The following is a 24,657-nucleotide window of genomic DNA, read 5'->3' on the forward strand; positions in this document are numbered from 1 at the left end:
ACAATTCATTAAATTTTTAAAATTTCTCAATAATGTGTCACCCATAATTTTAGCTAACATTAATAATGAAAATCTCACAAATTTATTTCGAGTTACCAATGTACCTACACAGACACCATAAAATCCATGTCCGACTGGAAAAGGATATCCATGCAGCAAATAAGATAAATCTATATAAAACAAATTATTGTCCATTTCCTTTCAGAGCAGGCATTTTTCTTTAAAACTGCTGTTTTCTAAGTTTCTGCCTATCCGTCCCCACTATGCATTCACAGATTTTAGGAAAGGGGACATGATATCATCACTAAAAATAGATTCATATCATTTACACTGCTGTTGTTACTTTATGAGAGATTGGTACTTCTTGAGAGATTGGTACTTCTTGAAAGATTGGTAACATTATTCCGTTACTAAAGCCAGTGACATCACTAGGGTTTGTGTCACCCAGTGTGTTAACTCATGGTGTCACCCCCATGTACCTACCTCCTTCCCGCACAAAAATTCAAAATTTGTATAATAGACAGTCATTTTGATGTCATCCCTTCTGATGGTGTCACCCGATGCGGTCCACACACCCCTAGTGATGCCACTGACTAAAGCATAACTTTGATTTGCTTTAAGTTGTAGAAGACTGTACAATAATGTCAAGTTACATCATTTTTGAGCATGCAAATTTCATCGTGCCTGGTACACCATTCTTCTTTTATCTTACATCTTTTTCATCACCATGAGAGAGTCAGTCCAATAAGGAAGCACTATGAAACTTTAGGAAATGCAAAGATCCCCAGAATACCTGTATGTAAAGCACCAATCAACAAAAAAGAATGCTCTACCACCACCTAACAATGCAGTCCCCCTGGGTTTATCAAAGAGTGTACTGTACATCAGCATAAATGACCTTTTAGTCAGATCATTTTCCTGGTTGTATACAGTAAATTTTCCAGGCTGTATACAGTACATTTTTTAGGCTGTATACAGTACATTTTCCAGGTTGTATGCAGTACATTTTCCCAGCAGTAATTTTCTAGGCTGTATACTGTACATTTTTCAGGCTGTATACAGTACATTTTCCTCCTGCTAAAACACTGTTAGGCCAAATAAAGTAATATGTGTACTTCCAGTTACATTGAAAACAAAATCTGGTTGGGTATAGGTCAGTACAAACTTCTTGTTTTTTGGTGGGGAGGAGGGGGTAAGAGTTTTTGCAGATGGATCAAATGAAGCATACACTTGAAAATAATCATCATTCACATCCTTAATTGAACTCTGCTCATAGCTACTAAATACCTTTGTTAAAAAAAAATTCTCCCCATTTTTTCCCCAATATTTTTTTTCCCTTTCAAAATAAATGTAGGTTTGGCAGGATAAAAAACCCAGGGTTGGTTGTGTAATCAGAACCATACTTTTTTTTATTTGGTCTTGATATCCATCTTGGGCACATAGATGCTGCATGTCAAATCAATGTTCCATCCAGATAATGACTGTGATGATTGTACTTGATGGCTGGGAGTAGGTTTCATAAAGTGAATGTCCATTCAATTAACAGCTAACAAGACTTTCATTCAAATGTGCTTGCATATGGAAAATGGTGTGTATTCATATAATTTACTGACATGAAACAACTGGATTACCGTATCTGATGCAATGCATGCACTTAGAAAATTTGGATGAAAGTCATGGTGCTGATGCTCATCACAAAAGGTACACATCAACATCATAAAAAATCAGTGTCATCAGATGTATGTACATGCTAAGGAGTTAAGTTTCCTTTTGTATACTTGACACCCTGACATGTATCCACTTTGGTGGTTTATTTCTCTCTCCAAATTAACATAAATCATGCCCAATAAAAACATTTATAAGACTGATTCAACCCAAAAATTGAAGTGGTAACAAGCTATTGGGCATGCATAGTAGTAGGTTATAATCATTACGTACTAAACAGATTTCAGCTGTCACTTCCTTTATACTATGTCTGTTCAGATGGAAACAGTCACGGCAATTTCTGAGTTTTGACCATAAAAAGGGCAAGTTTGTGCTCATTAATGGATGTGGACAATATTACACTGACTATGGTATCTGATACAGAGATTATCATTGGTGGTTGACTAAGTATAACAAAGATGAACTGATATTTAATAATTTCAAATTACCATGTTTAACCATCTTTAACACATTACCAACTGCAAGAAGCACTGATTCAGATCTGAAGTAGCATAAAACACTGGTAGAACAGGGTCTCCACTGTTCACTATGACTCCAAGTAGACGAAAAGTGTCAACTCTGATCTATCCAATTTATGTGATGAGGAATAGCCACTGTGTAAATATACTGACATTTGGCCTTTCTATTTTGGATGTTTTATGTTAGCAATACTGGCCATGACGTTAAAATTTTAAAGGATTCCAGATTTATCAGATCTGAAAGATTCTGAAATAACAGAATCAATAAAAATCAAAAGCACTGTCAAAATTCTTTGCAGCTATGTCTTCCAACCATATTTGATCATTTCCACATAAAAGTGTTCAGATTTTGCATTTTTTTAAAATTAGGGCAGCTACATAATCCATCATGTACAAGTCTGTAATTAAACTAGCTGAATTTTGTTTTTGTATATCCTATGCAGCTTTGAATTTTTACAAGGTCAATAAAACACCAAACTCCACCTTTCGCCTACAGAAGTTAGAAGAAAGGGTTAAAGACTGTGGTTGTGGAGTTTCTTGGAAGTGCATTGTATTTTAAGCATATGACTGAAGCAGAAACTGATGATCTTAGTGACATCATATACTTTAAATTATGTAATGTCATGGACTTAAAGCTAAACTCGAGAGTCCAAAATCCGAAGGTGTTTAGTCATGTGTCATCCTTGGTTAATTTGGGTCTATGCTGTTCATGGTTGGGTATCTGCTGTACATAAGCAAATATAGTAGTTATTGTTTGGATGAGGGATTTGTAGAGTTGTCATGTAATTGTGCGCACTTAATATCAAAGCATTATATAAGAACGAAAATGCACTTGGGTTTTGTTGCCAAGTACAGCATTTTCTAAGGATGGCTTATTTTAAGCCTTAGTTATTTTGTAACAGTTTGGTTTACCCAATGCTGCATGTTCAAAGTGCCTTTAGTGATAAAACCCAATTGCCAAGAATTCTCTTATAAATTTGACTACAACCAGAGTACTTGTAGCACAATATTATCTCTGTATAATCATAATACAAAATGTTTTGTCAGGAAGCTGTCCACTTTACATAAGCAATCTTCACCTGCATAGGTATGTGAAATATAAAACTGCATTCTTTCCTGATATCTGTTTTATATGACAGATTTTATATATATATCGAAAGTATCAGAATTTATTCAAGTTTTACAGTCCAACCTATATCACATAACACCATGTTATTAGATGGAATACAGTCTGCTTCAAGTTAGTCATTTGTATAACTGAACTGACAAACTGAATTCAATTATATGTTGCACGCATTAAAGAATTAGTAATGTTCAAGTTATAATCTAGTGAAATTATTCTTGTCAGATATAGCATTATGTACAAACATGGTTATATTAATAGAAATCTGGTATAGTTCAGACAAAATGATTTAAAGGACCAAGGATCAAAGCTTTGGGACAAACTGATCTGCAGTGAATAGAAGGCTACTGATGGATCCTTTGGCAGACAGGAAGGGGCAATGCATGCATGGTGGCTCCTTGACCATATGATGAGAGCTGTGGAACTGTAATTATGCTGTGATTGTCACCTGAATGACACAAAATACATATTTGTTCCAGTTTTGAATCACTATAAGAGTGGAAATGAAATATACATACATTCTACCTGTTGATGAAGCAAACATTATTGTTATTTTTTGAATAAATTGTGTACCATGATTACTCTTGGTGTTACAACCAAACACTGTTCACGTTTTTGTACCAATTCTATACAACGATCACCCTTGGTGACATAACTGTACACTGATAACATCTGAGTATAAACTCTAAACATTGCTCATCCATGATGATAGATCCATGTAACAATCATATTTGTTTACAAGTTCCATAAGTTGATTCTCATTGCAGTTGAATGTTCTGATTAGTTCCATTTAAGAATGATATCCTTTTCTTATATCCAATATTGAACTCAGGAGTCATCATTCTGTTAAATCCATTGTTAGACTTTATATGCATGAATATCATGTCAGATTCCTTCACTGCTCAATAACATTAAAAAACATCGTATTCACAACATAGCTTTTCAGTGTCTGTGCTCAATCTAATCCCAACCAGGTTTAATTTTGTGACAACATTGCATTTGACCCTGAGATTAAAAACAAGGGGACCAAATGGGCCTGATGTCACTAACCTAGTTTACATAACACTTGGCCATTTCACAAACCAGGCATCCATAGTATTGTAATAACATAACCCAATGTAAATATCTCCAGACCTTTACATCACATTAATTTCGCATAATTTACAACATCTAAATAATAATAATAATAATAATAATAATAACTTGGCCATATGACCAAGTGAGTTAACTAAATATGATCAGGTGAGCAAAAATAAAAACTTTTGACATCAACAATGAGTTGTTGGATGACAAATCTGACTCATTTGTCACCAAGTCTGCTAATGTCTGAGAGATAATTTCTGTGTGGAAAGTACATTTAGGTCACTCTGACCTATTTGCATTACAGCGGTTGAGCATTGCTTAAATATTATTATACTGAATAGAAATCGACAGCAATATTAATTTTTTAAAGGCAATTTTTCTGTGAGAGGCTTTGTTTTCTGAAAGCAAATAATATTTCCTCCTAAGAAGCTTCTTTATCAATACTAAGATCTCACAGATCTTTCTACAATTAGTAGAATGCATGGACCTCCCATTTAGAGACTGGAACAAGATAAAATCCTGATTTCATTCTAGAAAGCAAATGTCCAGAACTGATTTTTAACAATACTAGAAACCAATCAGGCAGTTTCTGCCAATAAACCAATCAGATCTGAGGCCACCATCCTCCTTAATAGTACTGTCAACAGAATGGACATGCTATCAACAGAAAGGGTGGCCATTCCTCTGGTTTTCAGTTGGTCTGTCCCCTTCCTGACCTGAACATTTTAGCACCTGTCCAGTTATTCTGGAGTTACATCAGTGGCTACCCAAGACTGAGGTGGCACAAGCATGATAACATTTGCTATCATTCAAGTACATGAAGCTACAGTTAGAAACTCACCTTTATCAATACGGGTGTAATTAGGAATTTTGAAAACAGAGCAGATAAACACAATCTTTTAAATATAAGTTGACAAAATTATATAAAAATTAATAATATATTATTAATATATAAACTACAAACATATAAAAAGCAAAATTCCAAAAATGTGTTGCCTATCATGACTATTTATAATTCCAGTCACCCCTCCCTCAAGCTGCCCCAATGATCAGATTTAGTAAAACTAGAACGGATAGAAGACTGTTGTAAATAAAAATTAGGATTTTCTTGTTTTTGTAATGGTAACAACATTTCATTGTTTGATTTGGGGGTTTTATGGGTTTAATGTTAATTTTCAGCAGATGATAGGTTATAAATAGCAGCCAGTATAACTGGTGGAGAAATAACCCTGGAAGAAGCACCAACTGATGGCAAGCTACTGGCATGCTTTCTCATGCACACATGTTAGTCAAGCTCGTACTCTAACTCACACCGACAGAATTGAGATGTGTGAGCAATCTGTACGGGCGAACTTAAACACACCAACTTAATATTGCTCCACCTGCTGTCACTGTGTAACACATCAACTTAACATTGTTTACATGACTGTTGTTGCTAATGTGTAATAACAGCAACTTAATATTGCTAACGTCCTGGCTGCCACTGTTTAACAGAGCAACCTAATATTGTTGCAACAAGATGAGTGGTACCTAACTAGCCATTCAGAGGCAAGTCCAATATTCCTCAACTGCTATGTGATTCAATCATTTATGTGAAGGAAGGAAGAAGTAAAAGAATTAGTGGACAGACATATGCTCCACCTTATGGCTGACAAAAAAATCACAAATATCGCAATTATCCAAAAATATAACAAATTCATTTTGGAAAGATATAATTTTAGCATGGGCAGAATTTATGATAAAAAAAAAAGACAGGAACTTCCTTGAAATTTTGCATGAGGGTGCCTGGAAAAATAAAAAATATAACAATTAACAACATACCAAGTTTGTATTGATCATGGCTATCAAATAGGGTAAAATTTATTTACCATTTCTTTAATTAGCATGGTATATATTTGTTTATTATTTATATCTATGCTCTTAAAATAAGTACCAAAAAAGAGTGAAGACAACAGGCTTTGTAAAATTTAACAAATAATTTATTTCCCTACACTACAAAGTAAAACAAAATAAGAAAAAAGGAACTTATGGTATTGTGAATTAAATCCAAATTGTAATCCAAGAATTAAAAAACATAAGTCCTATCAATTAAAAGTTCTAAATGAAATACAGTCCAAATCCTGATGAAAATCCCAGATAGAAGGCAATGATGTATGCAACAGTCAGCATTGTACTGATGTGTCAACAGTCTCTTGTTGAATCAAAGAAAATATTCGTTTTTGAATTTCATATAAATTCTGGTAAATGTGTTTGTCGAAGAATTAATTTAGAGTACATTTGTATTTCCAGGGAAAACAATCATTTGAATTCAATAATTTGAAGAAAATAAAAATATCAACCCCAAAAACTGGACACAACATAAAACAACTTGACTTCTCAAGTATTAAGGCATGATTGATAGAATTCTTATCATAACATCAGTTATAAGATGCAAACCAGATTCATGGATGGGCTTCAAGAGTTTATCCTTCTGGAAAAAATAGAAGTTTGTTTATGAATTAACACATGTCTCATGTTATGTACTCCAGGTATGACCTTGACTCAACTATATGATTCTTACTCTGAGAAAGAATTTAAAAAAGTAAAAAAGGTGTTTTCCAAAACTGTCACTGATTTTAAGGTCAGCAACTAGATACAATATTTCTATTATTAGGTATTTACATACATGAAATGAATAAAAAAAATCATTAGTCTAACAGAACTGAACTTAATTTTGAAAAAAATCAAGTCCAGTAAATAATATTACATTACAATAACATGTAATAGAATTAACAAGATTAAAACTAACAAACAAACTATTAAATTAAATATACATAACAATAATATGAAGGGTTTTTGTGAGTTGTATGAATGTTCACCCTAGATTACACAATATTATGGTATTGTGAGTTGTATGATTTTTCACCCCAAATTACACAATATTATGGTATTCTGAGTTGTATGATTTTTCACCCTAAATTACACAATATTATGGTATTCCGAGTTGTAGGATTGTTCACCCTAAATTACACAATATTATGGTATTCCGAGTTGTAGGATTTTTCACCCTAAATTACACAATATTATGGGTATGACTAAAGTGCGAAAAGTTACGAAAAGTTATGAAAAGTTACGCAAAGTTGAGAAAAGTGCGACAAGTTACGAAAAGTTGAGAAAAGTGCGAAAAGTTACGAAAGTGATAAAAGTTACGAAAAGTTGAGAAAAGTCACAAAAACGAAAAATTACAAAAAGATGAAAAACAAATTTTAAAAAAATTAATGTAAGCTAGGACGAGAAAAGTTGCTTTTAATTTATTATTTAAGCTTCTTTGTTCCCAAAAGCTATACTATATCTAAAATTACGTTAACTGTTTACAAACGATTTCCTTTATTAGATAATGTTTCAGAAGAAATGTTCTTTCCACAACTGCATCGAAAGGTTAATATCGTAACCGAAATCCATATTTCCATCGCTCAGAGTTACAATAAAGTTATTTTCTCGACATTTTTTTAATTAAAACAAGTAAATATTAGCAAAGATTTTCATTATCTTCATTTGCATCAGTGTAATATGTAATTCGAAACTGCTATACAGAAGACTGCACTTCACAGTTTGCATTTCGTACTTGGCTTATTTGATGGTGTTCTAGACCTTTCTGCCCGCTTTCTTCGAATTTGGTTCAGCTTCCGACCTGCAGATGGAGTTCTGGTTGCAGTTCTTCTGCCATCTTTTGAGTACATCATGTTTGGATGGTCTTTACCGTAGTCAGTGAGAATTTTTTTTTTCCTTTTATCCCATTGTTCTTCCGTCATTCTGGCCCAGTGATCAATGTCGACAAGGTGGTGTAAATATCTTTCAATGAGGCGATAATTACCCATGTTTCTCAGGGAACGACATCTCTCTTCCTGCTCACTGTTCACTAATTGATGAAGCAGCTTGACAAACTTAGGTAATTCAGCTAGCTTCCATTTTGTGGCCGATTTTAGGGTGTGATTTGCACTCTCGGAGTTGTTGTTTGTCCATGTGCTTGTAATTTTTCCGTTGTTGACTGGATCTATGACGTGTTCTTTAAGCATTGGATACAATCTTGTATCAAAGTAGGTGCAGAACTTTCTTTCGCAGGCATGCGAGTCTTTGTTATTGATGATGGAACGTAATTGGTTTAGCCTTTCTTGGTGGGTGTCAACGTCTGTTTTTTGTACAAGACCATTTGAGCCAAACACTAAATCAAGAACTTCCAGGCGATCTTTTAATAGAAACCCAATTATGTCTTCCATTTGTCTGTTTGCACCTTGCTTTAGATGATGAGTACAAAGAACGTGTGTGCTACCAGGCAAACAGCATTTTATAGCGGTTTTGAATGCCAATTCCTCATCTGTGCCAATAGTCAGCGAATGAATGCTTTTCCTTCCAGAAAGACTTCAAAGTCAATATCCTTTCAAACTCTACAATTCCTATTACATTTCATAAAATCGAAGTAGTGATTTACTAAACGAACCTAGAAACACTCGTTATTAAAACTATATGTTAAATGATTTTGAAATTCAGTTATTACACATTATAATTTCATTTGTGAAACAGAAATACTATTTACAACTGATAACAAACTATAGTCGATCCATTTCGCAGATAAGTATCTGAATGAACTTTTCGTAACTTTTCGCAATTTTCGTAACTTTTCGTAATTTTTCACACTTTTTGCAACTTTTCGCATTTTAGTCATACCGCAATATTTTGGTATTGTGAGTTGTAGGATTTTTCACCCTAAATTTCACAATATTATGGTATTGTGAGTTGTAGGATTTTTCACATTAAATTTCACAATATTATGGTATTGTGAGTTGTAGGATTTTTCACCCTAAATTACACATTATTATGGTATTGTAAGTGCAGCCAGGCTTTATTTTCAAAGATTAAATTTGTAACATGAGAAAAAAAATCTGTACCCTTTTTTCCCCTGATGAATATTGAAGTTCTACTCAATAACTGACAAGGCTGCAGAGAGATATATAATAGTTTCACAAAGTCCTTTTGTCAGTGTCCCAAAGTTCAAGAAACCATTTATTTTAAATTTAACAATCCAAAAGACAAAGACTGGTGAAATATGGCATATTCAATGCTGTAGAAAACTACTCTGGATACAAAATTTTGGTGGCTTCAGTTCAGAATTAACCATAACATACTGACTAACAATAGTTTCTTATTCAAAATATGGTTCAGTAGCTGATAAAGATGCTCTTCTGTAATAGTGAGGAAGGAATGAGGAAATATTTATTTTGCAGCTGTGTTGTGAAACATTTTAGGGGTCAGGCTTTATACTTTTGTTGAAGTGAGATTGGAGTAGATTTCAAGGTTTCTGAAAATCTCTTATTTTTTCTATACATTTAAATGAATCTTGTCAAAGTTTCTAAATCCAGTATTATTCTGAGCAAAATCTGTTATATTTATATCAAAACGAAAAACCCAAGTCTGCAAGAACTCTACTTTGAATTGATATTTCATTTTAAATTTGAAGATAAAAAGTTCGACCTGGGAGATCCTAACCTCCAAAGTTATTTACTAAATGGAATCAGGTGAAAACATATTTTAGAGGGAATAGTCCTAACAATGAAAGTGCCCAGTAGCTGGTAACTATTATAGTGCGTTAGTCACATGAGTCATGTAGGCATTCAACAATGACTATTTCAGTAATTGGTGTCATTTTTTAAAATTTAATTCTACATATCTTTAAGTGGCAAGTACTCACTTTGTTTGGATTTGAATACATCCACATTCCTTTGAAAGGTCATTATATAGATGCCCCAAGAGGTGCATATGGCAAAATCAATGTTAAAGTACATACTGGTAGACATTTTTGGACGAAATGAACCTTAAAGGTGAGTTCCAGTGCAAACTGGATTGAATGTCGCATGCTGTGATGTCACAATGAAAGCTACAAATATTGATAAACAAATTCATACTACCCTCGACTGTGACGATTCCATTCGACGCGCTCTTATTTTGACCCAAGTTTAGTACATGGCCACCATTGTAAAAGTTCATAGCGACAGATAATTTTCGTCTGGAAGTTTCTTGGTGACATTTAAGGTGCAGAGTATTCAATAATCAGGATTGAATAGGCTTTGGTTAAAAAAAATTAGTGTTACATTTTAAAAAACAATTTATATTTAATTTAAAATGAGAAATGTGCATACATGACCCATGTGACCTGCAGCATAATAGTTCCATAATTTTTAATGTGATTACTGAATGAAGTATTGGCTTTGAGAAAATATCCCTCTCTCTCACCCTTTTTCCTATATGAATATGTTGTTGTTGTTGTTGTTGTTGTGGTTTAATGCCATTTTTCAGCACACGATAGGCTATACATGGCGGCCAGTATTAATGGTGGAGGAAGAACCCAGGAAAAACCTGGAAAAAAACACCAACCCATGAGAAACTACTGGCAAGCTTTCTCACATACCCACACAGGCTCAATCCTAGACTCAAACCCACACAGACAGAGGTGAGATGGCAGTGATCCGTAATGGAGAGCGCTTTAGACCACTCGGCCACCCATATGTATGTGTAACTAGATATGCTCATAGATGTATATGTATATGTGTATAAGAATACATGTATCTATTTGTATGTACGTGGCTTTTTGTACATGAGTACATGTATGCCTGTATATACATACTCTCATATTTGTTTTGAAAAAAGGCTGATATTTTCAATTAAACAGACATAAAAATCAGAAAATTCATGGACTTTATGTCTAAATGTCTGAGAATTTCATGCAAAACTGGGACTGAAGAGTACAGGGTCTGATATATTCATCACTGATAATCAGATAACAATAAATGTCCAACTGCATGTATTGTAGCCTCCAAGGATGCATACATTATAAGCATGCTCATCTTTGATGACAAACAGCAGATGGTAAAGTTACCTTGCTGGCTGCAGTTCATGAAGACAACCTGTTGAAATGAGAACAAAACATGACCTTGAAAATGAGATAACTCTGGATGATAAAACCAAAAATATCCTCCAACAAGGAATACAAGAAAACTGTAATAAAGGAAAATCAACAGCAGGTGCCCCATGAGATGCACACCACATGTGCAGATGCTGATAACTGGCTTTGCATTTATTATCATGCACTGTGTAACAAACACCATTGTTATGGAAGGTGTTCTCTTTTTAATCTAATGCTGTATTTATCTGCGCAAATTGCATACACTCAGATCTACCATCATATAATGTACCAGGGGATCCATGTCTAGTGCCATTCACTGGAAACTACATATAGAAAGAAATGCAATCAGGTAGATCCTTGTTTACTCTGTTCTTCAAATTTGGTACATGATGCAGTAATAACAAAAACAAGAAGTAGAAGCATGGTTGTAAACTCTGTTCAAACTATTGTGAAATCCATGAAAGCAAAACCTGTTGAGTATTATTCCAGCTTAGGAAAACAGTTCTCTTTACATTTTGTAATTTGAATAACTTGAGAAAAACTAAGAAACTGCATTAAAAAAAAGCAAACTGAATGCACATACACCTCTCCCTCGATAACTCGCACACAACAGGGTCCACAAACATAGAGCGCACTATAAGCGAGGGGTGAGTTACTGAGGGACCTCCAAAAATTGAACAAAAATCGCTTTGACATCAAGAAAATTGTGTTTTGTTGGGGGGGGGAGTGGCGTTAGGGAACTGGTCTGTTTATTGACTATATCCTCATTTTGCAATCATGTCGATAATAATTTTTAATAAAGTACTTTTTCTAATGAAGTTGTTCGTTGTTCTGTTTAAATAACATTTATTTTCAACAACAACAAAAAATGTCCAGGGGCCCCGAGTGGTCTAAAGCGCTCTCCGTTACAGATCACTGCCGTCTCACCTCTGTCTGCGTAGGTTTGAGTCTCGGATTCAGCCAATGTGGGTATGTGAGAAAGCTTGCCTGTAGCTTTGCGAAGATCGGTGGTTCTTTCCGGGGATTTTCCGGGTTCTTCCTCCACCATTAATACTGGCCGCCATGTATAGCCTATCGTGTGCTGAAAAATGGCGTTAAACCCAACAACAACAACAAAATGTCCAACATATGAAAGATCAATTCAACTGGTTTCAACAACCATCACTTGTAAGGAATAAAATCCATGTATTATGTCACTCACAGCTTTTTGTTTTCTTGATGAGTCTGGTTCCCATTGTGGTGTTTAATATTAGCTTGCCAAATCGGGAGTCTGCAGAGCAGGGAACTAGACTAACTGTTGATACACCACCAAACAAGATTCCATTTTTTCAAAAAGACACGACATTTATTTTGTGAGACAATAGTCTACATTGAAACTCAATTTTTGTGTTTTTCAATTAGTACAATATTTATGTCGTGATTTCATTGGAAGTAATAATGAAACTTATCACCCTTGAAGATATCTGTAAGTGCCAGTTCAAGAATTCTCTGAAACTCACTTGCCTACAATGATTTGTATGTGTGAAATCAAGCTCTTTATTTTACGAAGTATTCATTTTGCTTGGTTGCCTTGTTATCTTTGATCACAGTTATGAAAGAGTCAGTTAATTTGAGGTAGTTTATGTTACATACACAATCACATTTATAAGTGTTTGATTGATCAAATGAAGTGAGTCCACCCGACAAACTAAAGAATGCCAGACCATTTTCCCACGCTAACACTTAACATGGCCATCTTAATATGCACATGCAGTGAGCTGAATGGAATACTATCCCTTTAATGGTCAAATGAAAATCAGATTATCACTAGGTGCAAAGCACCATTTATGGTTGACTAATGAGAGGGCAGTATTCCATTCAGCTCACTGCACTTGCACAGTAAGTGGTTGCATTCATGGCCTTCTCGAATGGTACTGTACTATGGAAATGTGGTCCAGAGTACTAAAGAAACTGTACAGGTACACGCTGCTATGCATTGATTCGCTTAACGTTGTTTCATTTTTATGTTGTCAAATAAAAAATTTACACCCATTTTCAATATATCTTTGATTAGATTTTACATCATCACTCATGCCCATGCCCCGCCAGCGAATGCTATTTACATGGCGTTACTGAGCATCTCTGATGTTGTTGTTGTTGTAAGGTTTAACGCCATTTTTCAGCACAAGATAGGCTATACATGGTGGCCAGTATAAATAGTGGAGGAAGAACCCAGAAAAACCCTGGAAAGAACCAATGACACATGAGAAGCGACTAGCAAGCCTTTTCACATACATCTCTGGTCAAGCCCAAGACTCGAACCCATGCAGACTGAGGTGATCTGTAATGGTGAGCGCTTCAGACCACTCGGCCACATGGGGCCCCGAGCTTCTGTAAACGGCATCAGTCCAGTCATTTTTCTACACTGGTAGCATGCAGGACTGTTATTACATACAGTACTGCATATGATAGGTCATTAAAATGTCTTTAAAATATTTTCGTACAATTCAGCTGCTTTAAAAATATTAAATAACCCTAAAAAATATTTGCACTGTTTGTAAAAGTAAGGTAGGTAGTGATATTTTTACTTATGTACTATAATGATTAGTATATATAATGTACTAAGAAGTTCACAAACTGGGCTAAATCAGTAAATCAGTTAAATTTAATGCACAAATCAATTTTTGGGAATTTTTTCATTTTATTTTTGTAAAAATGTTTAAAATGTTTTTAACATTATAAATATTATGATGATTAGTATATATAATGTACATTAGTATATATAATGTACTAAGCATTTCAAGTATTTTGAAAAAACCAGCTCAATTAGGTGCAGAAATCAAATTTGGGAATTTTTTCTTTGAAATTTGTTTTAAAAAGATTTGTTTACCTCCAAGGTGTAAAAAGGTCAGCAAAGAAACTTAAGGACAGTTGGCTGAAGGGAAATATAGAATTTATTTTTTCTGGGTCTAAACTATGTTTCTTTATTAATCAATCAACTTTATGTTTTCAATTGCAAATTAAATATTTAAAACTTGACTTTTTTTGTGTATGTTAAACCTTGTTTATTTATTTATTTTGCCCATGTGCATGCATCACCCAACTAATACATTTTAATTACTATGGGAATAATTGCTTCACTATACGTATTTTCGCTATGCATTATACTTTGATGCATGCATCACTGACATTTGGTGGGGTATACCTTTATTTGAATGCCTTTACTGCCAATATAACTTATTTGCACAGTTATTTATGCTAATAATGCACTGGTGAGAAACAGCAGTTGGGTGAATTTGGTATGTTAATGATTACTGTTGTAAATACCTTTCTTGTACGACTTCATCTGGTTAGTTCATTTGTTCTTTATTCCAAGGCAATAATTTATTGTATGACGCTTCTTTTCCTCTAGCATTTCTAAATTTTGAATTATCTAACTAATTCTATTGCTTAACCTATAAAAGAATATTTGTTGTAAAATGTTTTGCCTTATAAATCATGCCATTTGGAACTTGTCATAATTTGTGTGCCTTTACATTAATGTATTCTTCTGTTCACAAATGAAGTGTTTGTGAAAATGTAATACATATATAATACAAATCATATGGCGAATAACAGTCCTTTCAAGTGCACTGGATCCAGCAAGGGATCATGTGTGTCAGGGATTGATTAAGATAAATGCAATAAACTGACAACGAACAGTGCAAAACTAGTCTGACTCTACATCCCGGTTTGTTTGTACCCCCCTACTGATTTCAAAAACAAGAACGTTTAATGTGATAAAAAGTGCACAGAGCTAAGTCAATTGAATCATTGATTTATAATTTCTAACCTGACTGGGACCAGAATGGCACTAATGCTGGCATCCCCTGCACCATTTAATGCTTAACAGACTTTCCATACTAACACGGCGCAATATTGCATATACTATAGGTTAGTTTATTTCCATCAGACAACATAATGATGTAGTCATCCTGTTCGGCAACTGCTGAATAATTGCATAAATTACATAACGTTGAGAGTTTGGAATTTGATCCATTTGCATATATGAACATAGAAATTAAACCACTTGTTAAATCCACATGAAAAGCAAATTTGTAGTTGTCATTATTTTCCTTTGCTTGATTCGACATTGTAAATATCAGAATGTACATCAGTAGTTGTGATACACCCCTTTGCTGAAAATGGACGTGTCCAGAAACTGGAAATGGATCCGAGCATGTCCGTCTATTACACTGAAAACTTCCGTTAGGCACGAAACTTGCATATGATGACGGTGCCACTCTACTCACAGTCAGGTTAGAAACTATAAATCAATGAATGAATTGACTAAGTTCCTTGCACTTTTTATCACATTAAAGGTTTCCATTATTTAAATCGGTACGGGGGTACAAACAAACGGGTTTGTATTGTATAGCATCTAACTAGCCTGAGCACTTTCGACTCTTAATGAGTCTTTTCCAAAAGCAAATACAAAACAGACAAGACAAGCAAATAGAACAGAAAAATTGTTGTGTTTGCAAAACTTTACATGACTATTTCTACAGGAGTTAAACCTCTAAATTTATTGTTTCAGCTAGTTTATTTCAACTTGTTGTGGACGCTGGAAAATATTTTGTATAGACCTAAAAATCGATGAGCCATCACGACATCTGTTATTTTATGTAAATTTATGTAAGCGCAAATTATATCCTAGATATTTCATTGTTATAGCAGTAACTATAGGCTAATTTAGAGAATTATTTTAAAGAAAATGTGTCGGCTGCAAAAAGATAATTTTATTTATGCATGTCTGTCTTTTCTAGTCTTCTTGGTTCAAACCGCTTAGTTTCAATGTTCTAAGGTGACGCATGCAGTAAGATTCCTTTTCTTTCCTGGTTTCGGAACTCCATTTGGAGTTGTGACTAATTGTCATAAGTGTTATATTACTGAAAGTGTGGCCAGGGGAAGAGAAGTGTTCTGCGACTGGGCTTCTGTACAGCTTCTTTGTCATCGAATCAGATCAACGAAGACTGACCCTTTTGTGAAGCCTTTCAGTTTCTCCAACATAATGAAGGCCACAAATCTTACGTGTGATGAGATAAATTACATTCTCTTTTTGCACGTTTTGTTTGGACCATGTATGTTTAATTTTTCTCTAGTAACTGTGCTAGAAAATGTCCTGGTCTCTATCATATGTTGACAGGTTTTGCACCTTTTATCGCCACAGGGGCCAGATTGACTAGGGTGGTCTTGATCTGTGATTGGCATTAGCTTTGCCCTGACTAGGATGTCCTTGAGGTTTTTTTGGTCTCTGATAGGCTACTACAGGTTTGTTCGGGAGGATCTGATTGGATGACAAAGAAGCTGTTGAAAAACCCATGCTGATTTGATCATCTATCTACGAAAAGTATTCATAACAATGTTTTCAAGATGGCTACCATGGTATCTGAGGTAAGATTAGCATCATTTCATTTGGGACTAACTAGATACCATAAGAAGTCTTCTGGTGAAAAGCCCATGTTGATATGACTTCTCATTTAGGAGTAGTTTAATGCTATGACAAAATTTTCAAGCTAAATAAATACCAGTTAATAGATGTAATAATTAATTTATTTCAACCATTATTGAATATGCAGTAAATGTACAGTTAGCGAATACATGAACATGTACAGTACATGTATATAGTATGATATCATAAAATAAAAATATGCATGATTCATTTATCTGGAAAACTCATTATTCCAGACATATTCACTGGGAATGAAGGTGTCCATATTAAACAATGTTCCACATGTATTAACATTAAAAACAACAGATCTTTCAGGCACCATATATGATATAACCATTTTAAAGCACTTAGAGCATATATTTTGTTTTGACAAAAACAGTAAAGTGTCTTGCTGAAGGCTAGTATTGGTTGGGTTAAGCCCCCTTTAAGGTATTTTGAAGGCTACTGGTTAGGCTCATATCCCTTTAAGGTATTTTGAAGGCTTTTGGTTAGGCTCATATCCCTTTAAGGTATTTTGAAGGCTACTGGTTGGGCTCAGCATCCCTTTAAGATATTTTTAAGACTACTCATTGGACATCAACCTCAAACCCTTAAGGTACTTTGAAGGCTACTGGTTGAGTTCAGCTCCCTTTAAGGGGTTTCTTTTGGCAAATGGTTGGGCTAAGCCCTTTTAAGGTATTTTAAAGGCTATTCATTGGGCATCAGCCCCCTTTAAAGTGTTTCTGAAGGCCATTGGTTGGTCTCCATTGATTACAGTATTTTATGTATCTATCCTAATTAATGGCATGCTGTTGACATTCATGGATTGTTCAGTATTTTTCCAGCACTTGTGAACTTAAGTATGGATTGTCCTAAATCACTACCAAGATAAACAAGGTCACCATCACATCTAACAACAAATTAAAGATAAACCATATTTCTGCCACAGCACCAAAACAAACCCCAGAAACAGAAAAAATGCAATAATAGTTTGGTTGCAATCTGTTGTAATGAATGAGTTTAAATCAGGTTTAACAGCTACATGGAACAAAGGCGGATCCATAAGCTATGCTGTCTTGGCAATTTGAGCCACCCTGAGAATTGCTAGGAAACAAACAACCCTGTTTTATAATGAGTTGTGATTGGCTATCAGCACTGCAGTTGACAATCTGACTAGCTACAACAATGTGGTGTGTCACCTGTCATATGTAAGGTAATAACGTCTGGCATCTGAAACATTAAAAGCAGTTACTCCAGCATGGAATTTTCAGGACAAAACCAATATGCAAAATATGAAAGATTTACTTGTAACATTCACAATATCTGGACTGGTGTCTTCTGGCACAGCAACACAAACCACAAGTAAAAGTTATTTAGTGACAAAGCAATCAGAGTTAAGTGTCTTGCCCAGGTCACACCATTCTGAGGAACTTATTTCCAATATTTTTTTTACTTAACTGTTAACATGAAATTATTGTTGGCAATAAAATAGATAATACAAAGAAAAGAAACTATTATCTTTCTGTAGAAATGAAATTGCAGCCCCAAGATTACATAATTTCCTTACATTTTCTGTGCACTCTGACCATTATTCTCACAGGAATTACTGACATAAAAACAGGATTTTATTAGGATTTTTGGGTGGCAAGTAATCAAGAGTCACAGTCTGAAGCAGATTTTCTTCTATGTCCGACATCAAATATGAACCCTGAAAAAGTGTCATGACTGTCAAGTAACAATGGTTTAATTTTGACTGACTTTCAATAAATTGTTCACTTTCATGGCATCTTGTAACAGGATACATAACAGAAGTCACATAACAGAAGTCATATCAATGAGACCAGATTATACATACATGGACTTAGATCCACTACTTAAATATGTGATAGAAGATATGGACTTTTATAGTACTGGCAGAATGCAGACACCACCCACCCACCTCTTAATGGTATGAAGAATTCTGGGAAATGCAGTTTAGATAAAGTTGCTGAACTTGGCATCTGATATCTGCTATCAGTATCATAGACCAAAGTAATCCAAGGCTGGCATTATCTTCATAATAAACCCAGTCATTTTTAGAAAGCAGTACACAAATAAAACCTTGTTAATTTTTATTACAATGAGATCAATAAGACAATTTATATGTTGAGCGAAATTTAGAACATTTATTCAACAACTGGGTCAATCTGATCTTTTTTAATGGGCATCATCTGTGTCAGATTAAAAGAAATTAGTTTTCTCATGCAAGAGAGAGACAGAAGGATAGAAGGAAGTTCAAATATGAACAGATCAAGATTTTAAGAGCATACAGCAAACAGACCTTTTTCCACAAACTTGTGGATAAGTGTCAACATGCTTGCTATTGTGATTGAGGTCACATGGTGTATTAGCTACTGCCTGATGGCAGGGTGATGCAATGAACACAGTGACAGCCTACAGTTTGCTCTTGTACCAGTGCATTAAGTGTGAAAGGACCATATATTTAGTCCATAGAGTCACACTGTCATATTTCCTTTGGTTTTATTTATCTCATCAAACTTGCTCTATATACCAAGTGTCACCTTCTCCATCCAGTTCAGTGTATGATTAATTGATTAATTAAAAGTCGTCAAACTGCAAAACAACACAGACCCTAATCTTGCCATTGCATAATGTACTGGCATATCAGGGTCTATGTTGTTTGTACTAAAAATACTCTTAACAAACTGCACTGACTCAAATCTACTGGCACATTATGTGATGGCAGATCATGGTCTGCGCAGTTTGCAGTTGGACTCAGTTATGAAACAAGTACAAACTTGTTTGATCAAACCGTCTCTTATTTTGTGTACTTATCATATGAGTAAATAACAAAAGTTTGGGTTGCCTTAAAAAATTTTTTAAATACCATTGTTTCTATATAATTCTCATTTTCTTTCATTCTGAGATATCACCTCCTTTACTACAGGCAGTCTGATTACTCATTAAAAACTGTGTGTGGGTGTGTTTGTGTGAGATTTGGATTTTTAACGTAGCTTTTAAAAAAATTCAGTCATATCACTACGATGTCTGCAGTGTGACAGTTTATAGTGATGTCTAGTACTGGGGCATCATGCTGCAGACATGTAGCATGATGTCCCACCCGGTCACATTATCCTGACACTTGGCCGACCAGTCCTAACACTAACCTCTTAATGTTGAGTGCCAAGCGAGGCAGCTGTTAGTACCATTGTTGTAAGTCTTTGGTATGACTCAGCCATGGATCAAACGAACAACCTCCTATATCTGAAGTGAAAAACTTTGTGAAATCTTCATTAAATTGAGGGGGCGGAGCAAGTATAACTAGTTTTCTAAATTTAAGTCCTTTTAAAATAAACTGTACATTATACTTTTCATGAGACCTTAACGTCTTTAGCAAAAGAATTTAAAAAATTCCAGTTTCTTGTGACAAACACCAAGGATTTATCCTTGACCCTATTACCATGCCCTGGTTATTAGCAACTTAAACCAGTGATGAAAGTTTAATTGTGGATATAATAATTATTAGTGTTTATCCAATGTAATTATTCAGTGTAATTATGAACCTTTGAATTTCATAGGTAATTTAACTGTGTCAAGTCCAACTGGTTTGCACATTTTGTTGGATAACACTTGTCACACTCGCCAATGTTATTTGCCTTAAGAATGGGAACAAAGCACAAATTTAGCTATCTGAATAAATTTATCATCATCTAACCATTTTTAAATTGTTTTTAATTCTGTATTCATGTGCAATAACTGGGCCAAAGAGTCCACTAATGTCAATACAAGGCACACACAGTAACGTAAGCTTCACTTTCAATAATGAGGTACATGTAACATGATAATCAGCATAGCCTTGAATATTGGCAATCTGAAACACCACTATTTTATATGAAAACACCTGAGAAAATGTTCGTCTTTTCTCTAATTGTTCTGATGATGGTAAGATTTGTACAAATTCTCAGTTCAACCTGTAGCAAAATTTGAGGCCCAAGCCATTTTCACTGAGAGCAATGACTTTAAATAAAGTAGTTTCTAACGACTAAATTTACAAGAAACTCCCTGACTTTAATTTCATTTCAAAGTGGACCTACTGTTCCCTGAAGAAAATCTGAGAGGGGTACTGGTGCAATAAAATTCCTCAGTTAAGGACTTATCTCTCTCTATTGTCTAAGATAACTGATCCAAGACAAAAGATAGTAGCAAAATATGTACATTATTTATCATCAGACATGTTAGGCTACAAAAAGGAACCAGTATTATTTGCCAAGAAGAGCCAAAACATCTAGTCTTAAGTTTCAACTGCTTGATTTGTATACTGACAAGCTGTAGGTATAGAGTTTAACTGCATGTCAGTACAATACTGTTTTATGGTACCACTTAGTACAACATAAAAAGATGATAAAATGCTGTAAAAGGCATGTGATTTGGATTTTTAATGTAGCTTTAAAAAAAATCAGTCATATTGCTATGATGTCTGCAGTGTGGCAGTTTGTAGTGATGTCTAGAACTGGGGCATCATGTCACAGACATGTAGCATGATGTCCCACCCAGTCACATTATCCTGACACCAGACCAACCAGTCCTAACACTAACCTCTTTATGCTGAGTACCAAGCGAGGCAGCTGTGAGTGCCATTTTTATTAAGTCTTTGGTATGACTTGGCTGGGTTTTGAACTTGCGACCTCCTGTGTCTGAGGCGAAATGAAATATAATGGCCAAAATAAGTAAAAGGTAAATAAAATGAAAGATAATGGCCAAGCAAAACAAGCAAGACCACTAAAATACAGGAGACATTTCTTATATAAAATGCATTCTCTCAAAAAGTGCCAATAGTTTTCTTTGGTTATACACATCATCAAATATCTTAACTAAGTTCAAATTAAAAAAAATTAAAATAAAATTTGTCTCAGGGTGTAAGTAGTAAAATTGTCATTTGATTCCACTATCAGTGGCTACTCAAAGAGTATGCACTGCGGTTGATATTCATCCATCAAAGAGGTATGCACAAGTCAGGCATTGTGCATCAAATACATGATGGGCACAGTACCACCTAAATCTCTGTGACTTGCTTTATATAATGGATGCCATTCTCTACTGATGGGTTTGATGTTATGGAATATAAAATCCACATATTTTACCAAATATAGTGAACATGCCAACTTAAGTAATTTTTGGCATTACTACAGTATACTGAATCTTCCATTTAGAAACTATGACAGCTGGGCAGCTTTGGCTGCTTTACCTGATCTATTATAACCCTTAGTACCAAGGGCACTAAGCAATCAGCACTGTAGAATATTTTGTCCATGTTTTATGAGCAATCCATGTTTCTGTAAGATTTGGGATATTAACAAGCTATCAAATTTTAGTTTTGCAAGTTTTTTGGCGTGGAATGGAAATATGAAAAGTTGATGCAATTTGGTTTTTGAAGTTTCAATTTAGTTTTGAAAATGCATATAGTTTTAATTTCTGCTGTAAATAAAGAGACTCGCGCAGACAGTATGAAACCTACATGTCACTCTCAACAGTACTCTCTCATTACACCAACATGTCATGAACACATGCAAAGCTGCATATCTGGAGCTGAGACGCATCAGCTCCATTTGCAATTTTCTTTCAGCTGATGCCACTAAAACACTTATGTGTCCCTTAGTACTTTTAGGACTGGACTTAATAATTGTAATTCACTTCCATCTGGTATAAATTGCCACACTGCAGACATCGTAGCGATATGACGGAAAAATTGTTAAAGCTACGTTAAAAATCATGATCACACACACACACTTCCATCTGGTTCATCTCAGTATCTACTATAGAAACTTTAAAAAGTTCAAAACATGGCTCCCTGGAATATGAAGAACTGAGCACACCTCCCCCTGCTATGTAACCCCCACTGGCTACCCATACATCTGAATCAAACATAAAATCTGTCCGCTGTACTACATTTTGCTGACTGGCTCCAGTCCAATAAACCTATCTGACCTCACCCATATACACCCCATCTTGAAACTTATGCACCTTTTCCAATATTTGTATTCTCATTGTTCCTCTGTTAAAATGAAGTCATATGGACATTCTTTGTGTACCAGTGCCCAGCTACATGGAATGAATTGCCTACTGATCTCAGTCACAAGGACATACTGATTTCATTCAAGAGTGCTTTTAAAGATCATGTATTTCGACCACAAGGACAGGCTTAAAAGCTTAATAATGTTTACTGCCTTAATTACTGTCAACATGTTTATATTCTGTAACTTCATGGTGTTTGTTTTTGAAATCTTGTTGTTGTGATGTTTTTATGTTATTTAATACTGCAAAGTGCTTAGAGCATAAAGATATGTGCTGTCCACAATATTATTATTATTATTATTATTATTATTATACGTGAATGTGTGATTAGGATTTTTAACGAAGCTTTAACAATTTTTCAGTCATATCGCTACGATGTCTGCAGTGTGACAGTTTATAGTGATGTCTAGCACTGGGGCATCATGCCGCAGACATGTAGCATGATGTCCCACCCAGTCACATTTTCCTGACACCAGGCCGACCAGTCCTAACATTAACCTCCTAATGCTGATCGCCAAGCGAGGCAGCTGTTAGTACCATTTTTGTAACTCTTTGGTATGACTCAGCCGGGGATCAAACCCATGACCTCCCGCTTCCAAGGTGGATGCACTAACCACTAGGCCACTGGAACAGTCTTATTATTATTATTATTATTATTATTATCCAGTAACTGGTTCAAGATGACTCCCATGGGATGTTGCTGGAAGATTATAGGACTGGTTGACAAAGTTGAATGTCTGGAGGGAATGGCAGCAGGTATTAACAAGAAGGGTGGCTTGGGAGATATGCAGCATCAGGAAGATTGAGTTTTGCTGCTTCTAGATGAGGACAAATTTTTACACTGAAAGGTGGAATGAAATTTGGTTTTTCTGTGTACAGGGCTTGATTTTGGTATTTGGCCTATTGATGACATCATATGATATTTATTTTTTAAAAATGGAAGAAAAAAATCGGGCCCATTGGCATTTACCAGATTTAAAAGTCAGATAATTAAAAAAACAACAGGGTCACAAATACTTGTACTGATATTTTGTTTATTGGAGAAATTGAAATGTACATCAAACACAGTTTTCTGCAATTTTCTTGTGTGCCAAAATAAGTGACCACCTTTCAGGGCATGACTATTTTAGTTGACAAGGAAAAATCCTTATGTCAGTCTAAATAAACAACTGATTCAAAGAATTTAATGCTTGAGAAGTTAATACTTGTTGCAGAAATAAATAAATCCATGACCTGAGCACCTGTTATTGTCAATAACCTCCCCTGTCGCAAGCTTTTCATACTCTAATTTCAATTCCTCATGCTAGAGTAACCATTCTCCTCTAGAATTTATTTTGGACACTGAAGGCTACATTTATTTCTCCCTGTACACTATTTTGGAATTAAACATAGCACAATTTTTGCTGATGAAAAAAATTTTATATCACTGATCTGTCATGTGATCTCACTAGTTTTCATCATCATCATCATCATCATCATCATCATTATCAGTCTCATGACCTAGTGTGGTCGTTGAGGCACTGTGCTGCTGAACATCTGACCAGTTCCCTCCTCTTGTCTCGATCATGTGCCATTGCCTGTGTCTCCGCAAAACTTTTCCTGGTCCATTCTGTGATGTTGTCAGTCCAATTTTTTCTCTGTCTACCTCTCCTTCTGCCACCATGGACGCTGCCCTGCAGGACTGTTGTGGATAGACTGTTGGCTCTAGTGACATGGCCATACCATTTCAGCTTTCTCTTTTTGACGTTAGTGAGGAGGTCCTCATATTGGCCTACTTCGCACCTGATGGTGTTACGCACTTCTTCATTTG

General features: G+C 35.0%; 1 protein-coding gene across 1 annotated transcript in view; it reads right to left on the bottom strand.

Moving 5' to 3' along the window:
- Nucleotides 1-24,657, bottom strand: part of LOC149786871 (zinc finger protein aebp2-like) — a 192,703-nt gene that overhangs the window by 71,335 nt on the left and 96,711 nt on the right. The gene's annotated exons all lie outside the window — the stretch shown is intronic.

Source organism: Sinohyriopsis cumingii, chromosome 12 (genome assembly GCF_028554795.1).
Source record: "Sinohyriopsis cumingii isolate HCF-2022 chromosome 12, ASM2855479v2, whole genome shotgun sequence".
Lineage (NCBI taxonomy): Eukaryota > Metazoa > Mollusca > Bivalvia > Unionida > Unionidae > Sinohyriopsis > Sinohyriopsis cumingii.